At 46.3% G+C, this 24,188-nt stretch overlaps 1 long non-coding RNA gene across 1 annotated transcript in view; it reads left to right on the forward strand.

The window, feature by feature from the left end:
- The first annotated feature begins 898 nt into the window (after positions 1-898).
- The window catches only part of LOC138283233 (uncharacterized), an 89,199-nt gene continuing 65,909 nt past the window's right edge, over positions 899-24,188 (forward strand). The window contains exon 1 of the long non-coding RNA XR_011201142.1: positions 899-953. This is a non-coding gene — a long non-coding RNA (uncharacterized lncRNA). The remainder of the gene's footprint in view (positions 954-24,188) is intronic.

Genomic DNA, 24,188 nt, shown 5'->3' on the forward strand with positions numbered 1-24,188 from the left:
TAAAGTCTCTTTCTCTCAGATAGAGAAAAGGGCATCAGGGTGTTGTCCAAAATGGAGTCTGGCATCTGGCTTCAAATTGGCATCAAGGAAAATGGCTGACTTCTCTTTGTCCAGTGGGTTTAAGTAAGAAACATTCCAAATTCTGCAGGGTCTTCCATTGGAGGGTTCATAGGTTTGCTTCAAATTATCCAATGAAAACTGTCCTTTTACTAGCGCTCATTTATGCATACATTGTCCTTGGAGCCTTGGAACACAAGTTGCAACATGGGTTGCCAATTAATTTAGTATCTGTACCTTCATTGTCCGCACCTGCAGAGACTGACCTTGTATCAAAGGGATGAAACCGGCCTAGCACGAAACCTTGAAGATAAGTGCATTAGTCATCTCTACTGGAAAAATACAACTTCAAGCAAGAATATATGTTTCATTAGTTCAAGGAAAAGCCACGCAGTTAGAATTTGAGACCAGGCAACTAGGCCAAAGCCTCTTTTAAATTTAAGCTAAGCAAAACAGTTTCAAATAAGAAATCATGGCATACATTTGCACTTATGACGGATTATTGCAATTTTCAATTTCTCCATGATTAATAAAGCTCGTTTATAATGATGGCGAACTACCCCGAGGGCACAATTTCCCTCGTACATTATTTTCTTTACTAAAATCACACTACATTATACGATTTTGGTTACATGATATATGAATATATGTTGGACCCTCTTTTTCTGCGTCATCACCACCCAGCCCCCTTTTAATCCCTGAAAGCCGCAACTGGTTTAAAGCAATGATTAACAAAGAAATATTTTATTCTCAACAGAGTTGCACAATGCTGAGGAGCAAAAAATAATACTGTTGAAACCTCGTAAAGTGCAACTTGGGAAGAGAGAGGGAGGCGAGAGAGAAGACGACAACATCAAAGACACATGAACAGCACACAAAGGATTGGTAATTTTAAGGTCCGGTATAGAGACAGCTTTAGCTTTCATTCCAGCCTCATGTGAGCAAATCATCAATCAGAAAAAATACATACATGTTTACATACAAATATAGGCTGTGAATCTACAGTCTCCTAAAAATATGTCATTAATGATGACATCAGTGATGTCATGAGGGTCGAGCGCCCAAGCGCTCTGGCCTGTTGTAATCTCTCTGTGGGCTTTTAACCACTCCCACTTTTGCTATTCATTCTTTGTTGTGCTTGTCTTAAATGCTTCAATTTTATTGGTGCATTTTGTGACATGTCCCTCCTTTGTGTGCTGAGTTCCCTCCCAGACGATTTCACTAGGTGAACATTTTTGTTGGCCATCACACTACGTCAGGCTTCCTCCTGTTACAGCGTGTGATGGCCCCTCCTCTGGTTTTGGTTTGCCCTTTATCCCAGCTGTGATACTTTCTAGACATTCACGCAGGGAGCCAATAACTCTCATGCTCACGCTCATGATGGCTGTGGTGCTTTTAACTGACTTGCTTCTGTCAACTGTTTTACTTTTCATTTTTAATTTATGTGGCAAGAAAAACCCAGTTAGGAATTTACAACGCTAATATCTCTAACTCAAGCAAATGCAAGACCCATTGTATTGCAAATGCTTGTTTTTAACATGTCATCGGTGATGTAATTCATGAGGTCAAAAGCAGTGACTGGCAGAAGCACAAATTCTAGCAAGCTCAGGAAGCTGTACCTGTTGAATTTCTTTTTTTTTTGCTTTCAAGTGTTTTTTTTATTTTTTATTACAGCATCTAGCTATAAATTCACATTTTTCAGTGAGTTTCTAGGGTTTCTAAACATAAGATAAAATTGTATTACCTTAGCTAAATATAACGTCACTATAACTTGTTTTTTTCAGTGAATTTCTATGTTTTGATATGATTTTGTTACCATATTTTTCAGTAAAGCATAAGGTCACTTTAACCTTTGTTTTTTTCCACCAACTTTCTTGGTTTTATGATCATATTCACATAACTCCCTCACTGACCATAGGTTTAGGCAGAGTGCGGGTGGCGCCCAACTCCTTGTGGGTATCCTACCCCATATGGGCATGGCTCTTGCCACACAAGGCCATGAGGCCGGGCCCTGTAACCAATGCCCGCCCCGATGACCAGCACCCAGCCACACACAGCCTTAAGAAGGGTGACCAATCCAACATGGACCACCATCCCACATAAAAAAAAAAATGTTTTTGCAGTAGTGCAGTACTCCCACTGTATTATGGTTCAAGCATCATGCGAGGTACAACAAGACCACACAAGCTTCACTTATTGAAGTTTGCATGGGCTTGTGGTACCACAGCTCCCACAGGTGCCTGATGGTACTTAACAGGGGGCCATTCTGAGTCCGGTCGGAGTACTGTGGGAGATGCAGCACTTTTTTTTTGATTTTTTTTTTTTACTTTTTGGCCCCGGGGGGATGCCTCTGAATCTCCCTCTGAAGTGCCAGTAGGTATGCTACTCCCTTATATGCAATTTAAATTTTATTTAGAGGACACAGGGATCGAGTCTTGGAGTCCTGTAATGGTGGCAGCAACATTTTTTTTATGTTGCTGCCAGCTAAGCAGATCACTTGTTTCTATGGGACTGATCCTGCAGGACTAGAATGACCGATGGGAAAAAAGCCCTCCTGACTAATCAATTAATTCAATTTTTTTTTATTTGCGGTACTGTAGGAATACTGTGGGAGAACTGCAGGTGCAACCGTCCAGATATCACTATGCTTTAAATGTAATCTTTTAAAAATGGCTGAATAGATTTACACCACATAACCAGTGCTTTAAATGGAAAAATAGAAGTGCAGGTACTCTGTACCAGAGTACCTGCTTGTTTCTGAGAAGTGCCGGTACTCTCCAATTAAAAGTATTACGTTTTTCTTGAGATATGCCGGTACTCTCCCTCTCAAAATAAAAAAGTGCCGGTACTCCATACCGGAGAGTACCGGCCCATTTAAAGCACTGCACATAACAAAAAACACCCTTTCTGAGTAAATTTCAAACCATCTGTCAAAGTTGGTGTAATTCTGCTCAGCTGCTTTTTCTGTATTACTTCCCAAAAATTAACTATGGGAATTAACATGGGAGAGCAACATTTTGGGACTCACCCCATTTTGTCGGCCCCTGCTTGATGGATCACCGTGAAACTTTACAGGAAGGAGCTGAGGTGTATAAACCTTTTTTGGAAAGTTTCATAAAGGTTTGCCAAACTGTGCTAAAGTTATTAGCAAATAAAAACACCCCTTGTATGGAAAGTCTGATCTAACTATAATTACACAGTGGCCACTGCCACTCTGTAATATAATATGTGTTAGAAATGGGGTTTTTGGTTGGCAGTTAGGTTGCCCTCTGTCCAAGCAAGAACCCTCACTCTAGTCAGGGTAAGTCACACACAATCCAAAATCAGCCTGTGCTCACCCTCCGGTAGCTTGGCACGAGCAGTCAGGCTTAACTTAGAAGGCAATGTGTAAAGCATTTGTGCAATAAATCATACAACACCATAGCATAACACCACAAAAATACACCACACAGTATTTAGAAAAATATATAATATTTATCTGGGTATCTTCAGGTCAAAACGATCAAAGATGCAATATGAATTTGTAAAGATATCACTGAAAAGTGATATAAAGTGTCTTAAGTCTTTAGAAAGTAAACAGAGTCTCTTTCAAACACAAAGTACCTGGTTTCTGGTGGAAAATCTCCTCAGAGGGCCACAAAGGAAGAGGTGCGTGGAAAAAGGGTGTGTGCGTCGATTTCTCCCCAGCACACACGGACTTGCGTCGTTATTTTCCACGCAGGGAAGTCGGGCGTTGTTTTCCGGCGCGCGGACAGTCTCTTTCTGTGGGTCGCGGGGATTACCAGATGTCCCGGGTCTGTGCGTGGATTTTCCTGCTTGTTTTCCGGCTGCGCGTCGTTCTGCGGGGCTGCGCGTCGAAGTTTCGATCTCACGGCAGGCGTCGCGTCGATTTCTCCTGCGGAGTCGGGCGGCGTTGTCCTTGCGAGGCCGTGCGTCAAAGTTTTGATCTCACGGCAGGCGTCGCGTCGGTTTCTCCTGCGGAGTCGGGCGGCGTTGTCCTTGCGAGGCCGTGCATCAAAGTTTTGATCGCACGGCAGGCATCGCGTCGATTTCTCCTGCGGAGTCGGGCGGCGTTGTCCTTGCGAGGCCGTGCGTCAAAGTTTTGATCTCACGGCAGGCGTCGCGTCGATTTCTCCCGGGAAGTCGGGCGGCGTCGTCCTTGCGAGGCCGTGCGTCAAAGTTTCGGTCGTCCTGAAGGCGTCGCGTTGATCAGCGTCGGTGTGCGGCGTTTTTCTTGCCGCGGAACAAGCTGTGCGTCGAAAAGTTCGGCGCACGGAGCGTCCAAGAGGAAGAGTGAAGTCTTTTTGGTCCTGAGACTTCAGGGAACAGGAGGCAAGCTCTATCCAAGCCCTTGGAGAGCACTTTTACAGCCAGGCAAGAGTTCAACAAGGCAGCAGGCCAACAGCAAGGCAGCAGTCCTTTGTAGAAAAGCAGACAGGTGAGTCCTTTGAGCAGCCAGGCAGTTCTTCTTGGCAGGATGTAGTTTCTGGTTCAGGTTTCTTCTCCAGCAAGTGTCTCTTGAGGTAGGGCAGAGGCCCTGTTTTATACTAAGTTGTGCCTTTGAAGTGGGGTTGACTTCAAAGAGTCTCTAAGAAATGCACCAAGTTCCCTTTCAGCTCAATCCTGTCTGCCAGAGTCCCAGTAGGGGGTGTGGCAGTCCTTTGTGTGAGGGCAGGCCCTCCACCCTCCCAGCCCATGAAGACCCATTCAAAATGCAGATGTATGCAAGTGAGGCTGAGTACCCTGTGTTTGGGGTGTGTCTGAGTGAATGCACAAGGAGCTGTCAACTAAACCTAGCCAGACGTGGATTGAAGGGCACAACAAGATTTTAGTGCAAAGAAATGCTCACTTTCTAAAAGTGGCATTTCTAGAATAGTAATATTAAATCCGACTTCACCAGTCAGCAGGATTTTGTATTACCATTCTGGCCATACTAAATATGACCTTCCTGCTCCTTTCAGATCAGCAGCTGCCACTTCAACAGTGTATGAGGGCAGCTCCAATGTTAGCCTATGAAAGGAGCAGGCCTCACAGTAGTGTCAAAACGAATTTAGGAGTTTCCCGCTACCAGGACATATAACTACACAGGTACATGTCCTGCCTTTTACCTACACAGCACCCTGCTCTAGGGGTTACCTAGGGCACACATTAGGGATGACTTATATGTAGTAAAAGGGGAGCTCTAGGCTTGGCAAGTACTTTTAAATGCCAAGTCGAAGTGGCAGTGAAACTGCACACACAGGCCTTGCAATGGCAGGCCTGAGACAGGGTTAAGGGGCTACTGAGGTGGGTGGCACAACCAGTGCTGCAGGCCCACTAGTAGCATTTAATCTACCTGCCCTAGGCACATGTAGTGCACTCTACCAGGGTCTTACAAGTAAATTAAATAGTCAATCATGGATAAACCAATCAGTAGTACAATTTACCCAGAGAGCATATGCACTTTAGCACTGGTTAGCAGTGGTAAAGTGCCCAGAGGTCAAAAGCCAACAACAACAGGTCAGAAAAAATAGGAGGAAGGAGGCAAAAAGTTTGGGGATGTCCCTGTCAAAAAGCCAGGTCCAACATGACCCCCTACCAGCCTAAAGCCAGGGGAGAACAATCACTATCCTGATGTACTTCCCTGTTTGAGGCGACAGAACAAGGACCCAGGCCCACAACAGCAGGGGCATGCTCCAGTTCTTCGCCTTCCTGACTCCAATTGGATCACTCTGTCCATACTCTCAGGGCCCACTAAGCCAACCCATGGGGAACCTTTCTCCTTACCTGCGGATCCCATCTGTGCAGCACCTAACCTTACTTTGCTCACAGATGTATCCCAGGAGCAGGATAGTACCACCATGACCAACACAGTGGTGTTGCCCACTCTACCCCTGGGGTGTGACACTTGTCCCCTCCCCAGGGATAACTCTGTCCACCCGGACAGCAAGCCACAGTGATTACTGACAGCTGCCAGGGATGAGAGCCAGGCCCCAGGCCTCTCAAAGCTCTCCAACCACTGTGGCTGTGGAGAGTGGGGGGCGGTAGCCCCAGGTGCTGGGCACCCTTTAACCACTCTCCCTTCCACCAGGTCAGGGATGACAGCCTGAACCTGGTCCTCCCCTCTGGGGCTTTGTACCCTCCCTCCTGGAGCGGAACCCCCAGAGTCCAACATGGTCAGGGTGCTTACAGAAGTCACCCTGTACCATTACTCCACCAGTGCAGGGCTGTTAACCTGCAACTGGCCCTCCAACCTGGGGCCTGTACCTTCCGGTTGGACTAGGGCCCGGGGTGAGGCTTCCCTCCCCCTGCCCTCCCTTCTGGGGTCCAGCACCCTCCAACTAGGAGTGGCCTTCTCAGAAGACAACATGGTAGGGGCACTGTTATCAGTAGCCCCTCCCTCCAGGTCCGGGGGGACACCCTGAACCTGGTAATCCAGCCCAGGGTCTGTACCCTCAGACTGGATCACTGCCTGGCAAACCAGGACTTCCTGGGAGGCACACCTACCCCCCACCAGGTCAGAGTTTAACCTCTGCACCTGACCATTCAACTCAGAGTCACCACCCTGAAGTTGAACAATTGCCTGGCACGCCAGGACTTGCTGGAGGGCACACTGACCCTCCACCAGGTCAGAGTTTAACCTCTGAACTTGGCCATTCAACTCAGAGTCACCACCCTGAAGTTGAACAATTGCCTGGCACGCCAGGACTTCCTGGAGGGCACACTGACCCTCCACCAGGTCAGAGTTTACCCTCTGCACTGGGCCATTCAACTCAGAGTCACCACCCTGAAGTTGAACAATTGCCTGGCGCACCAGGACTTTCTGGGAGGCACACCTACCTCCCACCAGGTCAGAGTTTAACCTCTGAGCCTGGTTCCCCAACCCAGGGTCACCACCCTGAGGTTGGGCAATTGCCTGGCACGCCAGGACTTTCTGGGGGGCACACCTACCCCCCACCAGGTCAGAGTTTAACCTCTGAACCTGGTCATCCAACCCAGAGTCAACACCCTGAGGTTGGACAATTGCCTGGCACAGCAGGGCTTCTTGGGAGGCACACCTACCTCCCACCAGGTCAGAGTTTAACCTCTGAACCTGGGTATCCAACCCAGAGTCACCACCCTGAGGTTGAACAATTGCCTGGCATGCCAGGACTTCCTGGGGGGCACACCTACCCCCCACCAGGTCAGAGTTTAACCTCTGAACCCGGTTATCCAACCCAGAGTCAGCACTCTGAGGTTGGACCACTGCCTGGTACACCAGGACTTCCTGGGGGGCACGCCTACCCCCCAACAGGTCAGAGCTTATTCCCTGAACCTGGTTAGCCAACCCAGAGTCACCACCCTGAGGTTGAACCATTGCCTGGCAGGCCAGGACTTCCAGGGAGGCACACCTACCTCCCACCAGGTCAGAGTTTAACCTCTGAGCCTGGTTCCCCAACCCAGGGTCACCACCCTGAGGTTGGGCAATTGCCTGCCACGCCAGGACTTTCTGGGGGGCACACCTACCCCCCGCCAGGTCAGAGTTTAACCTCTGAACCTGGTCATCCAACCCAGAGTCAACACCCTGAGGTTGGACAATTGCCTGGCACAGCAGGACTTCTTGGGAGGCACATCTACCTCCCACCAGGTCAGAGGTTAACCTCTGAACCTGGGTATCCAACCCAGAGTCACCACCCTGAGGTTGAATCTTTGCCTGGCATGCCAGGACTTCCTGGGGGGCACTCTCACCCCCCACAAGGGACACACCGTCCCCAAGGGCCACACAAGAGTCTGGTTGGCGCAGGTCTCCCCATCTCTCCCCATCCGGCAGAGTCTGGGTTTCCCCCAAACGAGAAACGGTTTCACCTGGGTCATTCCTGGGGGGCTCTGCTCTCAGAGCTGTCCCCTGACTCTCAAGGTCCTCCACTGGGGTCTGCAACCCCCTCTCAACCCTATGTCTGGACTTCTGCACCCCCTCACTATGAGGGGTACTGCCAGACACCAGAACTGTTGGGATGCTGGCTACAGTCACCCCCCCAAGTTCTTCTGACACTGCGGGGCTTCCCTCAAAAGGTGGCCCTACGGTACAGGCTAGGCTTCCCTCCTGGTGTTCCCTCATGGAACCCTCTAGGACCGGGGACCTACCTGGGACACTACAATCCTTTCCCACCACACTCGGTTGGGAACCACCTAGACCACTCCCTTCAGGAGCACCCCCAAATGCCTCTTCAGACTCTCTGGTACTCACCCAGAAGTCTGCCTCCATTGTAAGCTCCCTGGGGTCAGAGAACTCACACTCCACCTGGTGTTGGCGTAGCTCTGGAAAATAAGGACCAGACATATGCTCTCCAGCAATTACATCACTCTGCCCTTCACATGTATTAACCACAGTACCCTTCACCCAACCACCCAGTAACTCAACCTTGGAAAAGCACTCTACTTCGCCCTCCTGAGACTGGTGAGACAGTATCTGTCTGTCCCTGACACTCAACCCAAACTCTTCTGGGATGTCTCTACACTCTATATCCAGGACGTCCACCAGGGGGGAACCCTTTTCTCTGTCACTCTCTGCTAGAGTCAGTAAAGTGTCCCTCCCCCCAGTAGGAATATGACTCCCTGTGCCAGTTCCCCAATCCTTCTCAGGGACCCTGTGCATAACGGGAACTACCTCATACCCTTGAACCGCCTGGGGTGTGTCAACTCCCTTCTTCAAGTTGGGCACCACATCTCTGGGCTTGTGCCCTTCTTCAGCAGTACTGGATGCAAGATTTTTGCTGCCACCATCTGAACTGGACTCAGCCCTTCCGGCCTCCAGTTTCAGCTCTTTACAGCTCAGCTCTTGAGCTGCAATCTTTTCTTCTTCCAGGGCTAAGAGACTTGCTGCCTCAGCCCTTTCAAGCTGCTCATCTAGCTCTTCTAGACACCGCTCTAGAGCTAGGAGCCATTCATCTCCCACTGGTTCTCTTTCCTCATCTGAGTAGTCATCCTCCTCATGTGAGTAGTCCTCCTCCTCATCTGAGGGGTACTTAGTCATTTGGTTTCTTGCTGCCTCTCTCTCTGCCCATCTTTCCTCCCCCCAGACTATGTAGTGATGGAGCATCTCCGCCTTAGTAGATCTCCTTGCTACAGGAAGGCCCCATTTTCTGCAAAGCTTCCTTAGGTCAGCCTTAGTGAGGTGGTCCGTACGAACAAAGAATGAGTAGGTACACAATCCCATTTTGATAAGATCTTATCAGCAAAAACCAAAATCCAAAGTCCAAAATATCAATAGTATATCCAGGAGGACATCAGAGAACCAAGAGCCAAAAAAGATGAAAAATCAAGTTGACCTTCAACTGTGGGTAGGTAGTGAAATACTTAGCTACTGTATGTCACTGCACAAACACAAGTCCTATCCTCACCGCTGATCACCAATGTTAGAAATGGGGTTTTTGGTTGGCAGTTAGGTTGCCCTCTGTCCAAGCAAGAACCCTCACTCTAGTCAGGGTAAGTCACACACAATCCAAAATCAGCCTGTGCTCACCCTCCGGTAGCTTGGCACGAGCACTCAGGCTTAACTTAGAAGGCAATGTGTAAAGCATTTGTGCAATAAATCATACAACACCATAGCATAACACCACAAAAATACACCACACAGTATTTAGAAAAATATATAATATTTATCTGGGTATCTTCAGGTCAAAACGATCAAAGATGCAATATGAATTTGTAAACATATCACTGAAAAGTGATATAAAGTGTCTTAAGTCTTTAGAAAGTAAACAGAGTCTCTTTCAAACACAAAGTACCTGGTTTCTGGTGGAAAATCTCCTCAGAGGGCCACAAAGGAAGAGGTGCGTGGAAAAAGGGTGTGTGCGTCGATTTCTCCCCAGCACACACGGACTTGCGTCGTTATTTTCCACGCGGGGAAGTCGGGCGTTGTTTTCCGGCGCGCGGACAGTCTCTTTCTGTGGGTCGCGGGGATTACCAGATGTCCCGGGTCTGTGCGTGGATTTTCCTGCTTGTTTTCCGGCTGCGCGTTGTTCTGCGGGGCTGCGCGTCGAAGTTTCGATCTCACGGCAGGCGTCGCGTCGATTTCTCCTGCGGAGTCGGGCGGCGTTGTCCTTGCGAGGCCGTGCGTCAAAGTTTTGATCTCACGGCAGGCGTCGCGTCGATTTCTCCCGGGAAGTCGGGCGGCGTCGTCCTTGCGAGGCCGTGCGTCAAAGTTTCGGTCGTCCCGAAGGCGTCGCGTTGATCAGCGTCGTTGTGCGGCGTTTTTCTTGCCGCGGAACAAGCTGTGTGTCGAAAAGTTCGGCGCACGGAGCGTCCAAGAGGAAGAGTGAAGTCTTTTTGGTCCTGAGACTTCAGGGAACAGGAGGCAAGCTCTATCCAAGCCCTTGGAGAGCACTTTTATAGCCAGGCAAGAGTTCAACAAGGCAGCAGGCCAACAGCAAGGCAGCAGTCCTTTGTAGAAAAGCAGACAGGTGAGTCCTTTGAGCAGCCAGGCAGTTCTTCTTGGCAGGATGTAGTTTCTGGTTCAGGTTTCTTCTCCAGCAAGTGTCTCTTGAGGTAGGGCAGAGGCCCTGTTTTATACTAAGTTGTGCCTTTGAAGTGGGGTTGACTTCAAAGAGTCTCTAAGAAATGCACCAAGTTCCCTTTCAGCTCAATCCTGTCTGCCAGAGTCCCAGTAGGGGGTGTGGCAGTCCTTTGTGTGAGGGCAGGCCCTCCACCCTCCCAGCCCATGAAGACCCATTCAAAATGCAGATGTATGCAAGTGAGGCTGAGTACCCTGTGTTTGGGGTGTGTCTGAGTGAATGCACAAGGAGCTGTCAACTAAACCTAGCCAGACGTGGATTGAAGGGCACAACAAGATTTTAGTGCAAAGAAATGCTCACTTTCTAAAAGTGGCATTTCTAGAATAGTAATATTAAATCCGACTTCACCAGTCAGCAGGATTTTGTATTACCATTCTGGCCATACTAAATATGACCTTCCTGCTCCTTTCAGATCAGCAGCTGCCACTTCAACAGTGTATGAGGGCAGCTCCAATGTTAGCCTATGAAAGGAGCAGGCCTCACAGTAGTGTCAAAACGAATTTAGGAGTTTCCCACTACCAGGACATATAACTACACAGGTACATGTCCTGCCTTTTACCTACACAGCACCCTGCTCTAGGGGTTACCTAGGGCACACATCAGGGATGACTTATATGTAGTAAAAGGGGAGCTCTAGGCTTGGCAAGTACTTTTAAATGCCAAGTCGAAGTGGCAGTGAAACTGCACACACAGGCCTTGCAATGGCAGGCCTGAGACAGGGTTAAGGGGCTACTGAGGTGGGTGGCACAACCAGTGCTGCAGGCCCACTAGTAGCATTTAATCTACCTGCCCTAGGCACATGTAGTGCACTCTATCAGGGTCTTACAAGTAAATTAAATAGTCAATCATGGATAAACCAATCAGTAGTACAATTTACCCAGAGAGCATATGCACTTTAGCACTGGTTAGCAGTGGTAAAGTGCCCAGAGGTCAAAAGCCAACAACAACAGGTCAGAAAAAATAGGAGGAAGGAGGCAAAAAGTTTGGGGATGTCCCTGTCAAAAAGCCAGGTCCAACAATATGTATATATACATATTTCATATATATGCTCTGCCTCTTTACACCAGTGCACTCTTACAAGGTCAGCACCCTGTATAATCATATGATCACATAGCTTTGAGTCTTCAGGCAAAACACATGAGCACACAAAGTTGCTGTGCCAATTCTTTTCACTGCAACAAAAAGATAAAAAGTTGCAAAACTGCTAACATGCAGAACATCTCATACCCTCATGGATAGTTCTGTGATGGGATAAAAAATGTATCAATTGGTGGTAGTGACAATACAGTTATGTCTCAGACCACATTTCCATTAAAAATTAGTCCTGGTTTCACCAAGATGGTCTCATTTTTTTACCATGTGTCCTAGCAATTTCAGTAAATTTAGTACTTGTCGTGGTTTATAGAGAGGGTCGATTGAACACAGAGGGAGGCAAGTTTTCATGTATATAACTGTAGGATTAGTTAACTACATATATCATACAGAGTGTAAAGGCTGTATTTAATTATCTCTAGTGCTTCATTGTCAGTGTTTTCTATGTCAGGGAACACTTTCTTAACTCAATCTGTGCACCTTGGTCAATGAAAAACTGCGTTTGTGGAATGTTCCGGTTTTTGTTTTTTCAAAATCTGGTTACCTTATCAAAACTGCATTTTGTGTTTTGCATATAACTTCGGCTCCCATTTTTGCATCTTAATGAAATTTGGCACTCAATTGACATATGCAACTAAGGTCAACAGGCCCAAAATTGTCATGATCCTTCCAGTGTGGGGTTCCACAAACCCGCTGCTGCCAAAAGCACCCCAAGCATAGAACAAATTGCAGGACACTCCTCCAGGTGGATGCAAGCGTTAAGATTCCAGGATAGATTTGGCCATGCAAGTTCTCAGATAAGTGCTGAGCACAGCATCTCAAGATGCCCCACTTGCCAATTTGGTAAATGCTTCTCCCTCTTCGGCCTATGCAAGGGCCCAGTTAAGCCTTTAACGTAACAGTATGCCCCTCCTAAGATCCCCTGGGCACTTGTAGGTGCCGTAAAAGTAGTCAATGAACACAAAAGAATGAACAGATGAAGCATATTCCAAGAATGCCAGAATGTTCTTAGAATGGTGGCCTTTCTAATGTATGAAAACTTGCAGCCGCCTTAAAATTTCAGATACCCACACATTCCTCGAACTTCATATTCTAGTTACCCTTGAACTATTTCTAGTAGAAGTTCAGATGAAACTTGGATGAGTAACATAAGGCTTTAATGGCAATGAATAAAACATAGGATGCATCTTAGAAATTTGAGATAACTTAATTTGAAAAGTAACCGGGTCATTCTGATAGTTTATGAAACATGGGTTAAAAAATCTCAGTTGAAACTTGAAAGGCAAAGTATGGACACACAAGAAGATGACCAAACCTTCTTCCTGGGGAAAAGGAATCAACATTTGATCTTGGCTTATCTGTGTTTTCTGGACCTTTGAGTGATGCAGACTTTCAGAAAAAAAGTTGGCTATGCTTCTGTAGTTTCAAACTGTCGGTTGTTGCATGACAGAAAGAATGTATACAGGGAAAAAATGGAAAAACTCTTGTAAGAAATCTTTCCGTACAGCAAAAAATACGGTGAAACCCTAATAGATTTGTGAATAGCATTAGTGGCATACATTCTCAAACAGACAGGCGAGAATCCAAGTTGCTTTGAATAGCAGTTTAATAGCATTGAAGATATTTTTCAGTCTTTGCTTTGTTTGCTGTATTGAATGAATTTGATAACCTGACAAAACAACTTGTTCAACACCCAAAGTGTTACATGAAGATTTCTAAACATGTGAAAGGTATTGAGTACAGAAGTGAATGGACCGTGGCAATCTATTTACTTGACAAATGTCATTCAAAATACACTGGGCCACTTCTACAGCTATTGATAACTCACTCTGCAAAGACAAATGGGCCACTATTACACAATATTCTTCTGATTAGGGAAGTGATGTTATAAAATTAGTTGATATCATATGCCAATGGTCAGGAGCCACAGGAAAAGGTTGTACATATTAAAATATTTTAGAATGTAAGGATTTATTCTGAGCGGACACAGGGCACTATAGAACCTATTCCTGAACATCAGAATGAACTGTTGGCCACCAAAAATACTGTAGAAGTAAGTCCAAATTAATCTTGACTCCTCTATGACCAGAAATCACTTCATCACATCTATTTGTAATACCCTTGTAGGAGCACAGATTGCTTGCTGACTGAAACACATCTCATTTAAGTGAACCACAGAAGTCTTTAATGCCACTCTTTCGAATGTCTTGGTTTTATCTGCTCTTGACCCATCTTAACCTTAATTAATATTGTACAGTTCCAACCACTCATTGAGAAGGAATCATCCAGCTGATTGAATGTAACAGATGGCTCAAGGTAACTACGAGATAATGTATCAGCCAACACGTTCTTAGGCCCAGGAATGTTGGTGGCTCTACAATCAAACTATCCATAAAACACTGTACATTCTGTCGGTCAGTTCAAATTACAGATTTCCAAGCACACTAAAGGTGATGAAAGAAATGCTTGCAATAAGCCTAATGACTGGCAATTTTCTGGAGTACCATTCCAACCCATCATTCTTTTGGGCACTATTCCACCTCAGTTGGGATCCAGCCATATGCATATCATGCTTGACATTGCTCCAATAGGAAAGGTCAAGTCCAAATTACCAGGCCAGATGCTCTCTGAACCAGAACACAAGCAACCCAACACTTGTCCTGTCTTCATGGGGGTTATCGGTTGAGTGTAACTTGGTTCCAGTCACACAGCGAACACATGACCCAGGCCTGGCCTACCAAAGCCACTTATGGTGTTATGCCTAGCACACAAAAGCTGAAAGAGGGAATTCTGCAATAATTCTAACCACTGGCAATCTCCTGGGGTAGCATATTAACCCATTGGTCTTTAGCCCACCATGCCACCTCAATTTGGACCCAGATTGCTCCTGAATCCCTTTAATAAGTGGCTCTATTCAGTCAAGCCATTCTCAGTGATAAAAGTTCTCTTTGAAGTCTTAAAAAATTCCATTCAGAGTCATAACCTTGAGTCTCCTTTTTTTTATTTATTATTGTGCATTTATAATAACACATTCAATGTGCCACATTTGAGAAGTCAGCACTTACATCTTGTGTACCGTTTAAAGCGTAAGAAGCAACAAAGGCATATACCTTCTTACAATACATGAATAAAAGGAGTCCGGGCTTCACTCAGTACAGTACAATATTTCCATATTCTGAAACCTCCTGAAGTGCACATTGAGAAATGAGAAAGCATTACAACAACAGAAGGCTAAGCTCAGAAAGATAGGGAATACTAAAGAAACAGAAAAAGGAGGGGGGAGTGAAGATAGAAGCAAAGGAGGAAAGATCAGAAAAACAATGCAGCCGTCAGAGCACCCGTATAACTGCAGGTCGTGAGGGATAGCATGGAAGGAAAGCATAACTATTTGCATTCTCAATAGGAAGCACCGAGCCGTCAGATGCCGCCAAATGACCGGGTCTCCAAAAATGAGTGCACGGGGGCCCATATGTCTCTCGGTCGGGAGCCCCCAGGCATCAGCTCCCAGTATATCATTAGTTGTTCTTGACAGAACGAAGCATCTTGTAGCCACTCACGACAACGGGTAGCTCAGCTACGCCCCCAGCACATTGCGACCCTGCGCTTAGCCAGCAGCAGTCCTACCAGTATCCTGTGGGCAGAGGGGATCTCCTCCACATAACCCAGAAGTGCAAGTTTAGGGGTATGCTGCAGTTCGAGATCAGTCATCTCCTCAATCATCCGCGACACCTCTGTCCAGTATTCGCGAAGCACAACACAGCTCCACGCGAGGTGCAAAAAGTCTGCATCAGGGACCCTACATCTAGCACAACACGCATCAGCACGCAGACCCATACTTCGCAATCTACAGGGTGTATAATACAAACGATGTAGGAACTTAAAGTGAATAAGACACAGTTTGTAGTTAGGAGACAACTCTCTCATATGCGCGCAACATCTTCGCCACACATCATCAGGAATGGTCCTGTCTATGTCCACCTCCCAGCTTACTTTAGCTTTAATCTCAGGTGTCTCGCCCTGCATACAAGCATAGAGCTTGGTAATAAGCCTGCACGGGTGATTGCATTTGATGCATGAGTTCCAGTGCTCGGCACTCCGGCGGCATCGCAGGGAAACAGGGAAAGCGCGCCCGGAGCATCGCGCCAATTCTAAGTATGTATAGTCGGTGCAACGCAGTATCTTGCCCATCGCTAGGCGCCACCTCCGAGGAGATAAACAGCCCATCAGAAAAGCAAGAGCCTAAGGTGGTTAAGCTAGATCACGAAGAAACTCGCGCACACGGGCATCTTCCGACAACTGCAGGTCGGCAACATCCAATACCGGCATCGCAGGTGCAAAGGGATCACGCACATTGGCATGCCTCAACAGTGCAGACCAAGCTCTTGCAGTGCAAGTCACAGTGTCAACCCCTCGCGGTCTTGCTCTAAATGGGCTCCCAAGCACCAGTGGTAATCTACTTGGCCACACAGTGTCACTTTCAGGTGCCAAATGTGACAGGTATCTCGTGGGGTGCAGCCAGAAATACGAAAAATGTGACTACGCACATTGATAATAGTGCTCTAAATCCAGGGCATGCAAACCTCCCATCTCAAATGGAAGTGTCAGTTTTTCCCACGAAATTCTGGGCTGACCACCAGCCCAGGCCAGCTTCACCAGCGCGGACCTAAGTTGCTGCAGAAAACTCAATGTGAGGACAAGAGGTAGATTGATTAACAGATATAAAAATTTGGGCAAAATGGCCATCTTCGCTATCGCAATGCGACCCGTCAGCGAAAGCGGCAGCGAGCGCCACAGCTCCATCTTGTCCTACAGCCACGTAATGTAACGTCCTTGCTCAGCCAGACACCTAAATATCGCACCAGGCCATCAGCCCAGCCAATGGGGTATTCAGAGGGGAACTGCGTCGTAGCCTCAGAGAGAGGCAGCACCACCGACTTGGACCAGTTGATGGTAATCCCGGAAAACCGTCCAAAGCACACTATTTCATCTAACACGGCATTGAGGTGTCGCTGCGGATCGCGGACATACAGAGCGATATCCTCCGCTTACATGGAAATTAATATTGGATGCTGTTGAAATGCTCTATGATTGTGGTGTTGTCTCAAGCGAGCCACCATCAGCTCCATCGCTATTGCTAAAAGCAACGGAGAGGGTGGGCAGCCCTGGCGAGTGTCCCTAGCAATCAGAAAGGGGTCAGAGATAGTCTCATTTACTCTCAACCGAGCAGAAGGTCGTGAGTACAACAAGCGGATCAGTTGGATAAACCTGAGACTCAGTCCCACTCGAGCCAGCAGAGCAAACATGTATGACCACGCCAGGGAGTCAAAGGATTTGGTGGCATCTTGGAACACCGCCTCCGCATGGACATCAAGGTCGATCGTACGAGATACCGCAGAGTATGTGCGGAGATTATGTAAGGTAGAATGGCCCAGCACAAAGCCCCGGCATCACCAGGGTCCGGCAGCACCAGGGTCAAAAGCAAAGGCTGCAAGCGAGCAGCTATCATCTTTGCCAGAATCTTATTATCTATGTTGATTAATGAGAGGGGCCGATATGAATCGCAACTGCTCGGATCCTTCCCGGGCTTTAAAAAAGTCACAATAAGAGCCTCTAGCAGTGAGGCAGGAAGAACACAGGTCTCAAGAGCTTCCGCATAAACCTCCAGGAGGTGCAGCGCCAGGATGTCAGCATATGCCTTATAAAAGGACAGAGTTAGGCCATCCAGCCCAGGCGCCTTATCACCCAGCAGACTGCGAAAAGCCTGGATCACATCGTCCACCGAAAAGGGGGCATCTAGATATGACCGATGGGAATCCTCAAACCACAACAGGCTAATATCTGCAAAGTAGTCATTGGCTGCCGCAGAGTCCAACCCAGGAGGTTCCGTATACAAGTCTGCGTAAAAGTCAGTGAGGACGCGCCTGATCTCCTCAGTGCCGGTGTAACGCTCACTGGTTGAATCCGACAGCTCTACAATATAATTACTTGCCCATGGTTTACGGAGCATATTTGCTAGTGTATGGCCAGCCCTCTCCCCCACGCCATATCTCCTCGCCATAGCGTGCCTCCCCAGGAAGCAGACCTCACGCAGTGCTGCCTCCTCATACCGTGCCATCGTACTTCTCAGGGCAGCCAAAAGGTCCCCCGACCAGTCCGCGACTAAGCGTTTTTCCATATCAATAATCTTGGCCTCCAGATCTGCCAGATCCCTCCTCAGCCCCTTCAACACTCCATGCTGTTTAGAGAGGCAGATAACATGAATCACCACCTTAAAAGCCTCCCACAAGGCTCCAGACGATGTCACCAACCCCAATTCTCAGCAAAGTAATGTACAATGGCATCACGGATCTCATCCCTGAATACCTGGTCTCTAAGTACCATGTGAGGTAGCCTCCACATAAAGGTTCGCCCGGGGCCCCCGGGTACAGCCAGCTCCAGCAGGACCAGCGAATGGTCTGACAGGGTGCGTGCCATATGCTCAATCGACTGCGTCTAGAGCTCAACACCCCTGTTACCAAGCCATCTGTCAATGCCGGACCAACTACTATGAACATAATTGACACAGGTGCCCTCCCTGTCAGTTGCATGCTTTGCCCTCCATATATCTACCAAAGCACCCTCAGCCATCACAAGCGAAAGGACCTAAGCAGCCGCCACATGCTGTGGCCGAGCCAGGCTTTCACGATCCACCACAGGGTTCAATATCACATTGAAGTCCCCCCCACAGCAAGGTGCCTGGACCCAGTGAGCCAATCAACTGCCACACTTCCCCGAAGAATTCAGGGTCATCAATATTAGGGCCGTAAATCGATACCAGTCTACAAGGTCTATCCAGCAGAGTACCCCGTAGCATAATGTAACGGCCATTAGGATCCACAAGTACCTTTTCGGTGCGCCACTGTAGCCCTTTCCGAATTAAAATCGCCACACCTTTAGCATATCGCGAATACATTGCAGCGTGACACTCTCCAATCCAGCCAGCCTTTATCCGGATTTTTGTGGCCTCTACCAGGTGGGTCTCCTGCAGCATGCTAATGTCAGTCGCATGTCGCTGCATATAGGCAGACAGCAATCTCATCTTGCGCCCATCATTCAGCCCGCGAACATTCCAAGTAAGGCAACGCACAGGTGTCACTCTTTTCCGTGCCATTCCAATATCCCATCTGAGCACACATCCTCCCAAACTATCACAGTTAAGGCTTTGGCAGCATGCATAGAGAGAAGCAAAAGGAGAGGAAGAAAGATAGAAGCAGTAAACCAGAAGCAGAACATTCCTGACCCCCACCCACGCTGAGCCCCCAAATGGGTCAGTGCTGCAATCCCTCCCATCCCCAAATACACATCCCAAGAAATAATAATAAACAATGTAAAAAGGACTCATCCAGTGGGGCGTGAGCCAGGCCATCCCAAATACCATCCCAAATGGGATGGAGGGGCAAGGGGACTCAACATGCAGAGTATATAGTAGAGCAGCCAACGTGAACATTTGTGTCAATAACAAATTTGCCAGTCACAGGGACGCGAGCAAGGCCACTAGGGCCCCAAACAGTAGAAGACATTTAATCATTATCACTTAGGGCATCTCTCTCTCTGCCAGTATCTCTCAGGCTCTCCAACAACACCTTTTTAGGGACAGATTTAGCAAACTTAGCAGCCAACTTCGGTTCAGTAAAGAAATGAAACTTACACTTATGTTGCACTCGCAGTTTAGCTGGATAAATGAGGGAGTATTTACCATCGGTCTGACTCAGAGTGCGCTTGACCAGCAAGAAAGCCCTACGGGTAGCTTGCACCCCACGAGTATAGTCAGTTCAGTGTTATTATAAATCACAGATCTCCGCTCTCTGGCCAGTCTAAGGCCCATATTTATACTTTTTTGCGCTGCATTTGTGCCGCTTTTTGATGCAAAAACGGCACAAACTTACGAAATACAATTGTACTTTGCAAGTTTTCGCTGCTTTTGCGTCAAAAAATGACGCAAATTTGGTGCTAAAAAAGTATAAATATGGGTATAAGTATGGTGTTCCTATCTCAGTAGTTCAGTAAGCGTACAATGATAGGGTGCGCCGGTGTGCCCGGCGAAGGACGTGGCCCCAGAGATCTGTGGGCCCTCTCCACCACCAACATCCAGGAGAGCTCACCAGGGAATATCTCAGCCAGCATGGTTTCGACATAGTCCTCCATACGCCCCATAGCTGTCGACTCAGGAAGGCAATTTCTCAAGGCCAATCAATTATATCAGGCATACTATGAGGATTCAAAGAAAATCCAAATGCACTCAAGTCTCAGTCCAAGATACTCAACTTCTTTCTTGTTAGACTCACACTTCTCAGGCTTATAACTCAGGTGATGCTGTTGGAGTCTTGACAATGCAAGGTTCACATGCTTGAGATGTTCAGTAATAGTCTTTGAAAAAAGTAGATTATGATGGAATTCATAAAGAACTGAAAATAGCATAAGGAGTGCACAACTAACATTGAATTACACAATAGAAGGCTGTTTTCCAATCATCACCTTCCTTTATGTGGTAACATTGTATGGGGTGGCCCTGTGTTCCTCAGAACCTGGGACAGTAAATTATATCAAACAAACATTGATTCTGTTGGATATATGTTTTGGCATATATCTATTACATTTGTCAAGGGTGAATCCCATCATCCTGTAGGGAACAGAGAACTTTGCTTAAATACAATGAGAGAAACAGAGGAATGATATATGGGTGCTTTCACATACAATAGTTAGATTCACAACGCAATCACTATAACACTGTAGGGTGCTCTATATGCAGTGCAAACATACTTGTGCTACTAGTGAGTGCACATACTTCAATATGAACATGTTTTTTTCTATCAAATGAACCATTTCTGAACTCTTCCCCTCTTAAAAATATGTAAAGTTTCTTTGCTAGGCAAGCTTCAAATGGCCCTAGGATTGGTTGCCAGCTTATATAGAAAATACAGACACTAGTTTGTTGACGTTATGACCCTGGTATTGTGAGATTTGCTCGTCCAAAGGGATCTTCATCAGGATTGTGTTGGGACACCCAGACCTCTGTCTATATACATGATGGATCAGTCATCATCTAGCCGTCAGCAAAGCCATACGTCTCCAAAAGGTAGCCCTTACATGTAGTCACAGCACTGCAAGTATCATACCGTGACTCAAATAGTTTGAAGGTACCCAAATTCACCACATCTCCAAACTGTGGTGCATTTTAATTTATTCAATAGTCTGAAACATCCATCAGACAAAGTTATCTCCTATTCAACAGTGCATCTTAGGGAGTACTGAACACTCCCTCCTTCATGAATTTTTAATTTGATAAACGTTGTACATATTGGAGCATGCACATTATTAGCACACACGTTTGCACTGCACATGAAGCACCCTACTGTGTTGTAGTGGTTAAATTGTGAATTTAACTACTGTGTGTAAATTCACAAATATATAATTTCTCTGTGTGGCTCATATTTTATTTAACTGGAAGAACTATGTTCCATATAGGGTGTTGGAAATTACCACTGACAAATGTAATAGAAGTGCAAAGTGTTTCTGACAGAACAAATGTTTTTTGATGTAACTTCCTTTATGTGCAGCAAATGATATATGCCTCCTACATCAAGCTTTGTAAAGACTTTTATTTCAATACATTATTGGTAAGAGGTAAGAGGTATTTAGCATTGTTTGTAATCTTCAAGCATCTCTAATCAATATAGGATCAACGTTCATGAGCGTTTTGTGGCACAACAAAGGCCATAAATAGGTGAGGAAGATGTAACACTCAATTAATTTCTTCTAATTAGCCTTTAGTATCTTTTTCTCAATGATGGAATATATTTGCCCAAATGCACCACTGTTCTTAGCTTAATTGGTATAGTACAGGTGTTCTCCCTATGATGAGGAAGACAGCTGACTTTAGACTTGGCAAAAACTAAAGGAAACATGATAGTGCATTGCATTGACACTGAAAACAAATAAGCCATAATTACTTTAGATCTAAAATTGTTTAGTTCATCACTAGGTGGCCCAGAACGTCCTGAAGCAAAACAATGATGATGACCAAACTGTGACAATAAAGAATTTGGTGGAGAAGACCAATTCACGTATGGGGTTTCCTCTTAAGCAGAGGCAATAATGTCAAAAGAGACCTGCAGAAGAAAATATGACTCTTGCATTGGTCAAGTAGGTGATAGCAAACCATCAACAATTCAACTTACTTCAGAAATATTCTTGTTTTTTTGGGAATATTATTAGTTTCTGATTCTAATTCATAAACATACCAGGGGCAACACTATCAAGCAAGACAGAAGTATTAACAATCTTCAGTTCTTCAGTCTGCACCACAATCTGTAGTAGCAATAAATGATTATTAATGTTATTCATATATGAGCCAATGTTCTCCAAACTTCTTTTCTGGAGAAGATTACATTCTACACATCTTTATTAGACTTCTAAATAGAGGTTTGAACGATGCATCCAGTTTCACCAAAATAAAGGCTTTATCCTGCTTTACAGGAGTAACCATTTCACGTTCTGTCAAAGATTCCTACTGGCATAGGTTATTTTTATAATAGAGGGTCATCTTGTCCCCTGATCAAGCAGGCAAAGAATTCTTAAGTTAAAAATGACTTCTGAGAAGCTTCTTCCGTTTCTTCTGTCTCTCATGTAACCTTTGTTTAATTAACAGCACCAAATCAATAAGTTCACAACAATTGCTAGGGCTCCTTCCTTTAAACCACAGTGAAAAATAGTTATCTGAGTTATTTCAACATAGGTATTATCAGCTGAAAACTGACAAAAATAAGTCATATGTCAAAACATCCTTTCAGAGTTGTTGTATGTCACATAGGGGGTGATTACGAGTGTGGCAGTCTATAGACCGTCGCCAGTGCGGCGGTCCGACTGCCACATTACAACCGTGGCAGTCAGACCACCAGCTCTGCCAGGATCTCGGATCCCGGTGGTCTGGAGATGGTGGCAGTCCTAATTTGCCAGGGCAGCGCTGCAAGCAGCAGTGCCCTGGGGATTACAATGTACTTCTCCGCCAGTGGTTTCATGGCGGTACTACAACTGTGAAAATGCTGGCGGAGAATGGGTGCATGTGGACCCAGGGGGGTCCCTGCCCTGCCCATGCACTTGGCATGGGCAGGGGCCCCCCTGGCCAGCACCCTCACAATGTTCATTGTCTGCAAACATTGCGAGGGTGCTAGTGCACCCTCCGGGTTATAGTATTGCCACTGGGTTGATTACGAGCCGGTGACAATGCTGTAGCCTGTTTCCCGCTAGGTTGGCAGGCGGAAACCAAGAGTTCTGCCTACCAGCCTAGCGGGAAACTCTTAATGGGGCTGGCAGGGAGGTAGCCTGTCTGGCGGCATCCTCCCCGCCAGAAGTTTGTCGGACAGTAAAAAACATCAGCTGAACTCGTAATGACCCCCATAGTGCCTTCTCTACAGAATATTTCACACCAGGATGCTCAAACATCTTAAAGGCTACTAAGAAGGTAAAATAAGATTGCAAGCAAGTATGGGAATTGGTTACCTAAGGAGTAGCCCAAGCCAAGGTAGATCCAGCAAAGCATCCAATCAGATAAACAACCTAGTTTGGTAACACTGTGCAGATAACCTTAATTACCTGCACAGGGTGGAATGCAGAATACACTGTAAAGACATCCAGAAACTCTTCACTTCATAGGATCTCCAGAAAAATATGGGACACTATGTGAACTACTGGAATCTCTACAAACCACACAGCCAAAGTCTGATCAAAGCTGAATTCTTCTGACCCAATTGTTCTACCACCTGTGCCAGGACCATAACATGACAGTATTTAAAAAGCTGTTAGTATCAACCTTAAGAACCTTCATGGAAGGTGCAGAGAACGAATGATGAGAATGGCTAGCACCCAACTCCTCTTGAGAGAACAGAGAAAAGAGCTGGACCAAAAACCTGGTAAAACACTAATAGAAGTTCCAGCTGAAAGAAGCAAAAACATTTGGGGATTGGTGCTTTTGTAATAAAAATGACTTCAAGCTTCGAAGGAAGAGTGCATACTTCTGCAGCACCTAGAATTTAAAGACATTTGTGACCCTGAACCTTTCGGTGGTTTGCCTGTAAATATCTGTGGGTGGAGATTGAAGTTATACTGCTGTGAAATACTTAAATTAAACAGACTTGGTCAAAAGAAACTGAAGTCAAATGAAATGGACACACACATAATTTTCAGAGATTCTCTTTGCTCCCAGCATCCACAGATACACACAGCTCATGTCACAGCTCTTTGCCTCTGCTTTGCACTCTCTAGACAAACAAGAGATGTTTGTCACTGCCAGGATGGCACTGAGTACAGTTGGTATGCCTATCCCCTTGTGCTCTATTGTAAAATAAAACTACATCTTTACAAAGTATGCTGCTGGCTGGGCACCATTTCTGGCACGCATCTACTGCTTAAAAATATTAAACAAATTTATGAGAAAAGCTTGGCCACCATTGCATAGAAGCTCAGGAGAAT

Source organism: Pleurodeles waltl, chromosome 3_1 (assembly GCF_031143425.1).
Source record: "Pleurodeles waltl isolate 20211129_DDA chromosome 3_1, aPleWal1.hap1.20221129, whole genome shotgun sequence".
Lineage (NCBI taxonomy): Eukaryota > Metazoa > Chordata > Amphibia > Caudata > Salamandridae > Pleurodeles > Pleurodeles waltl.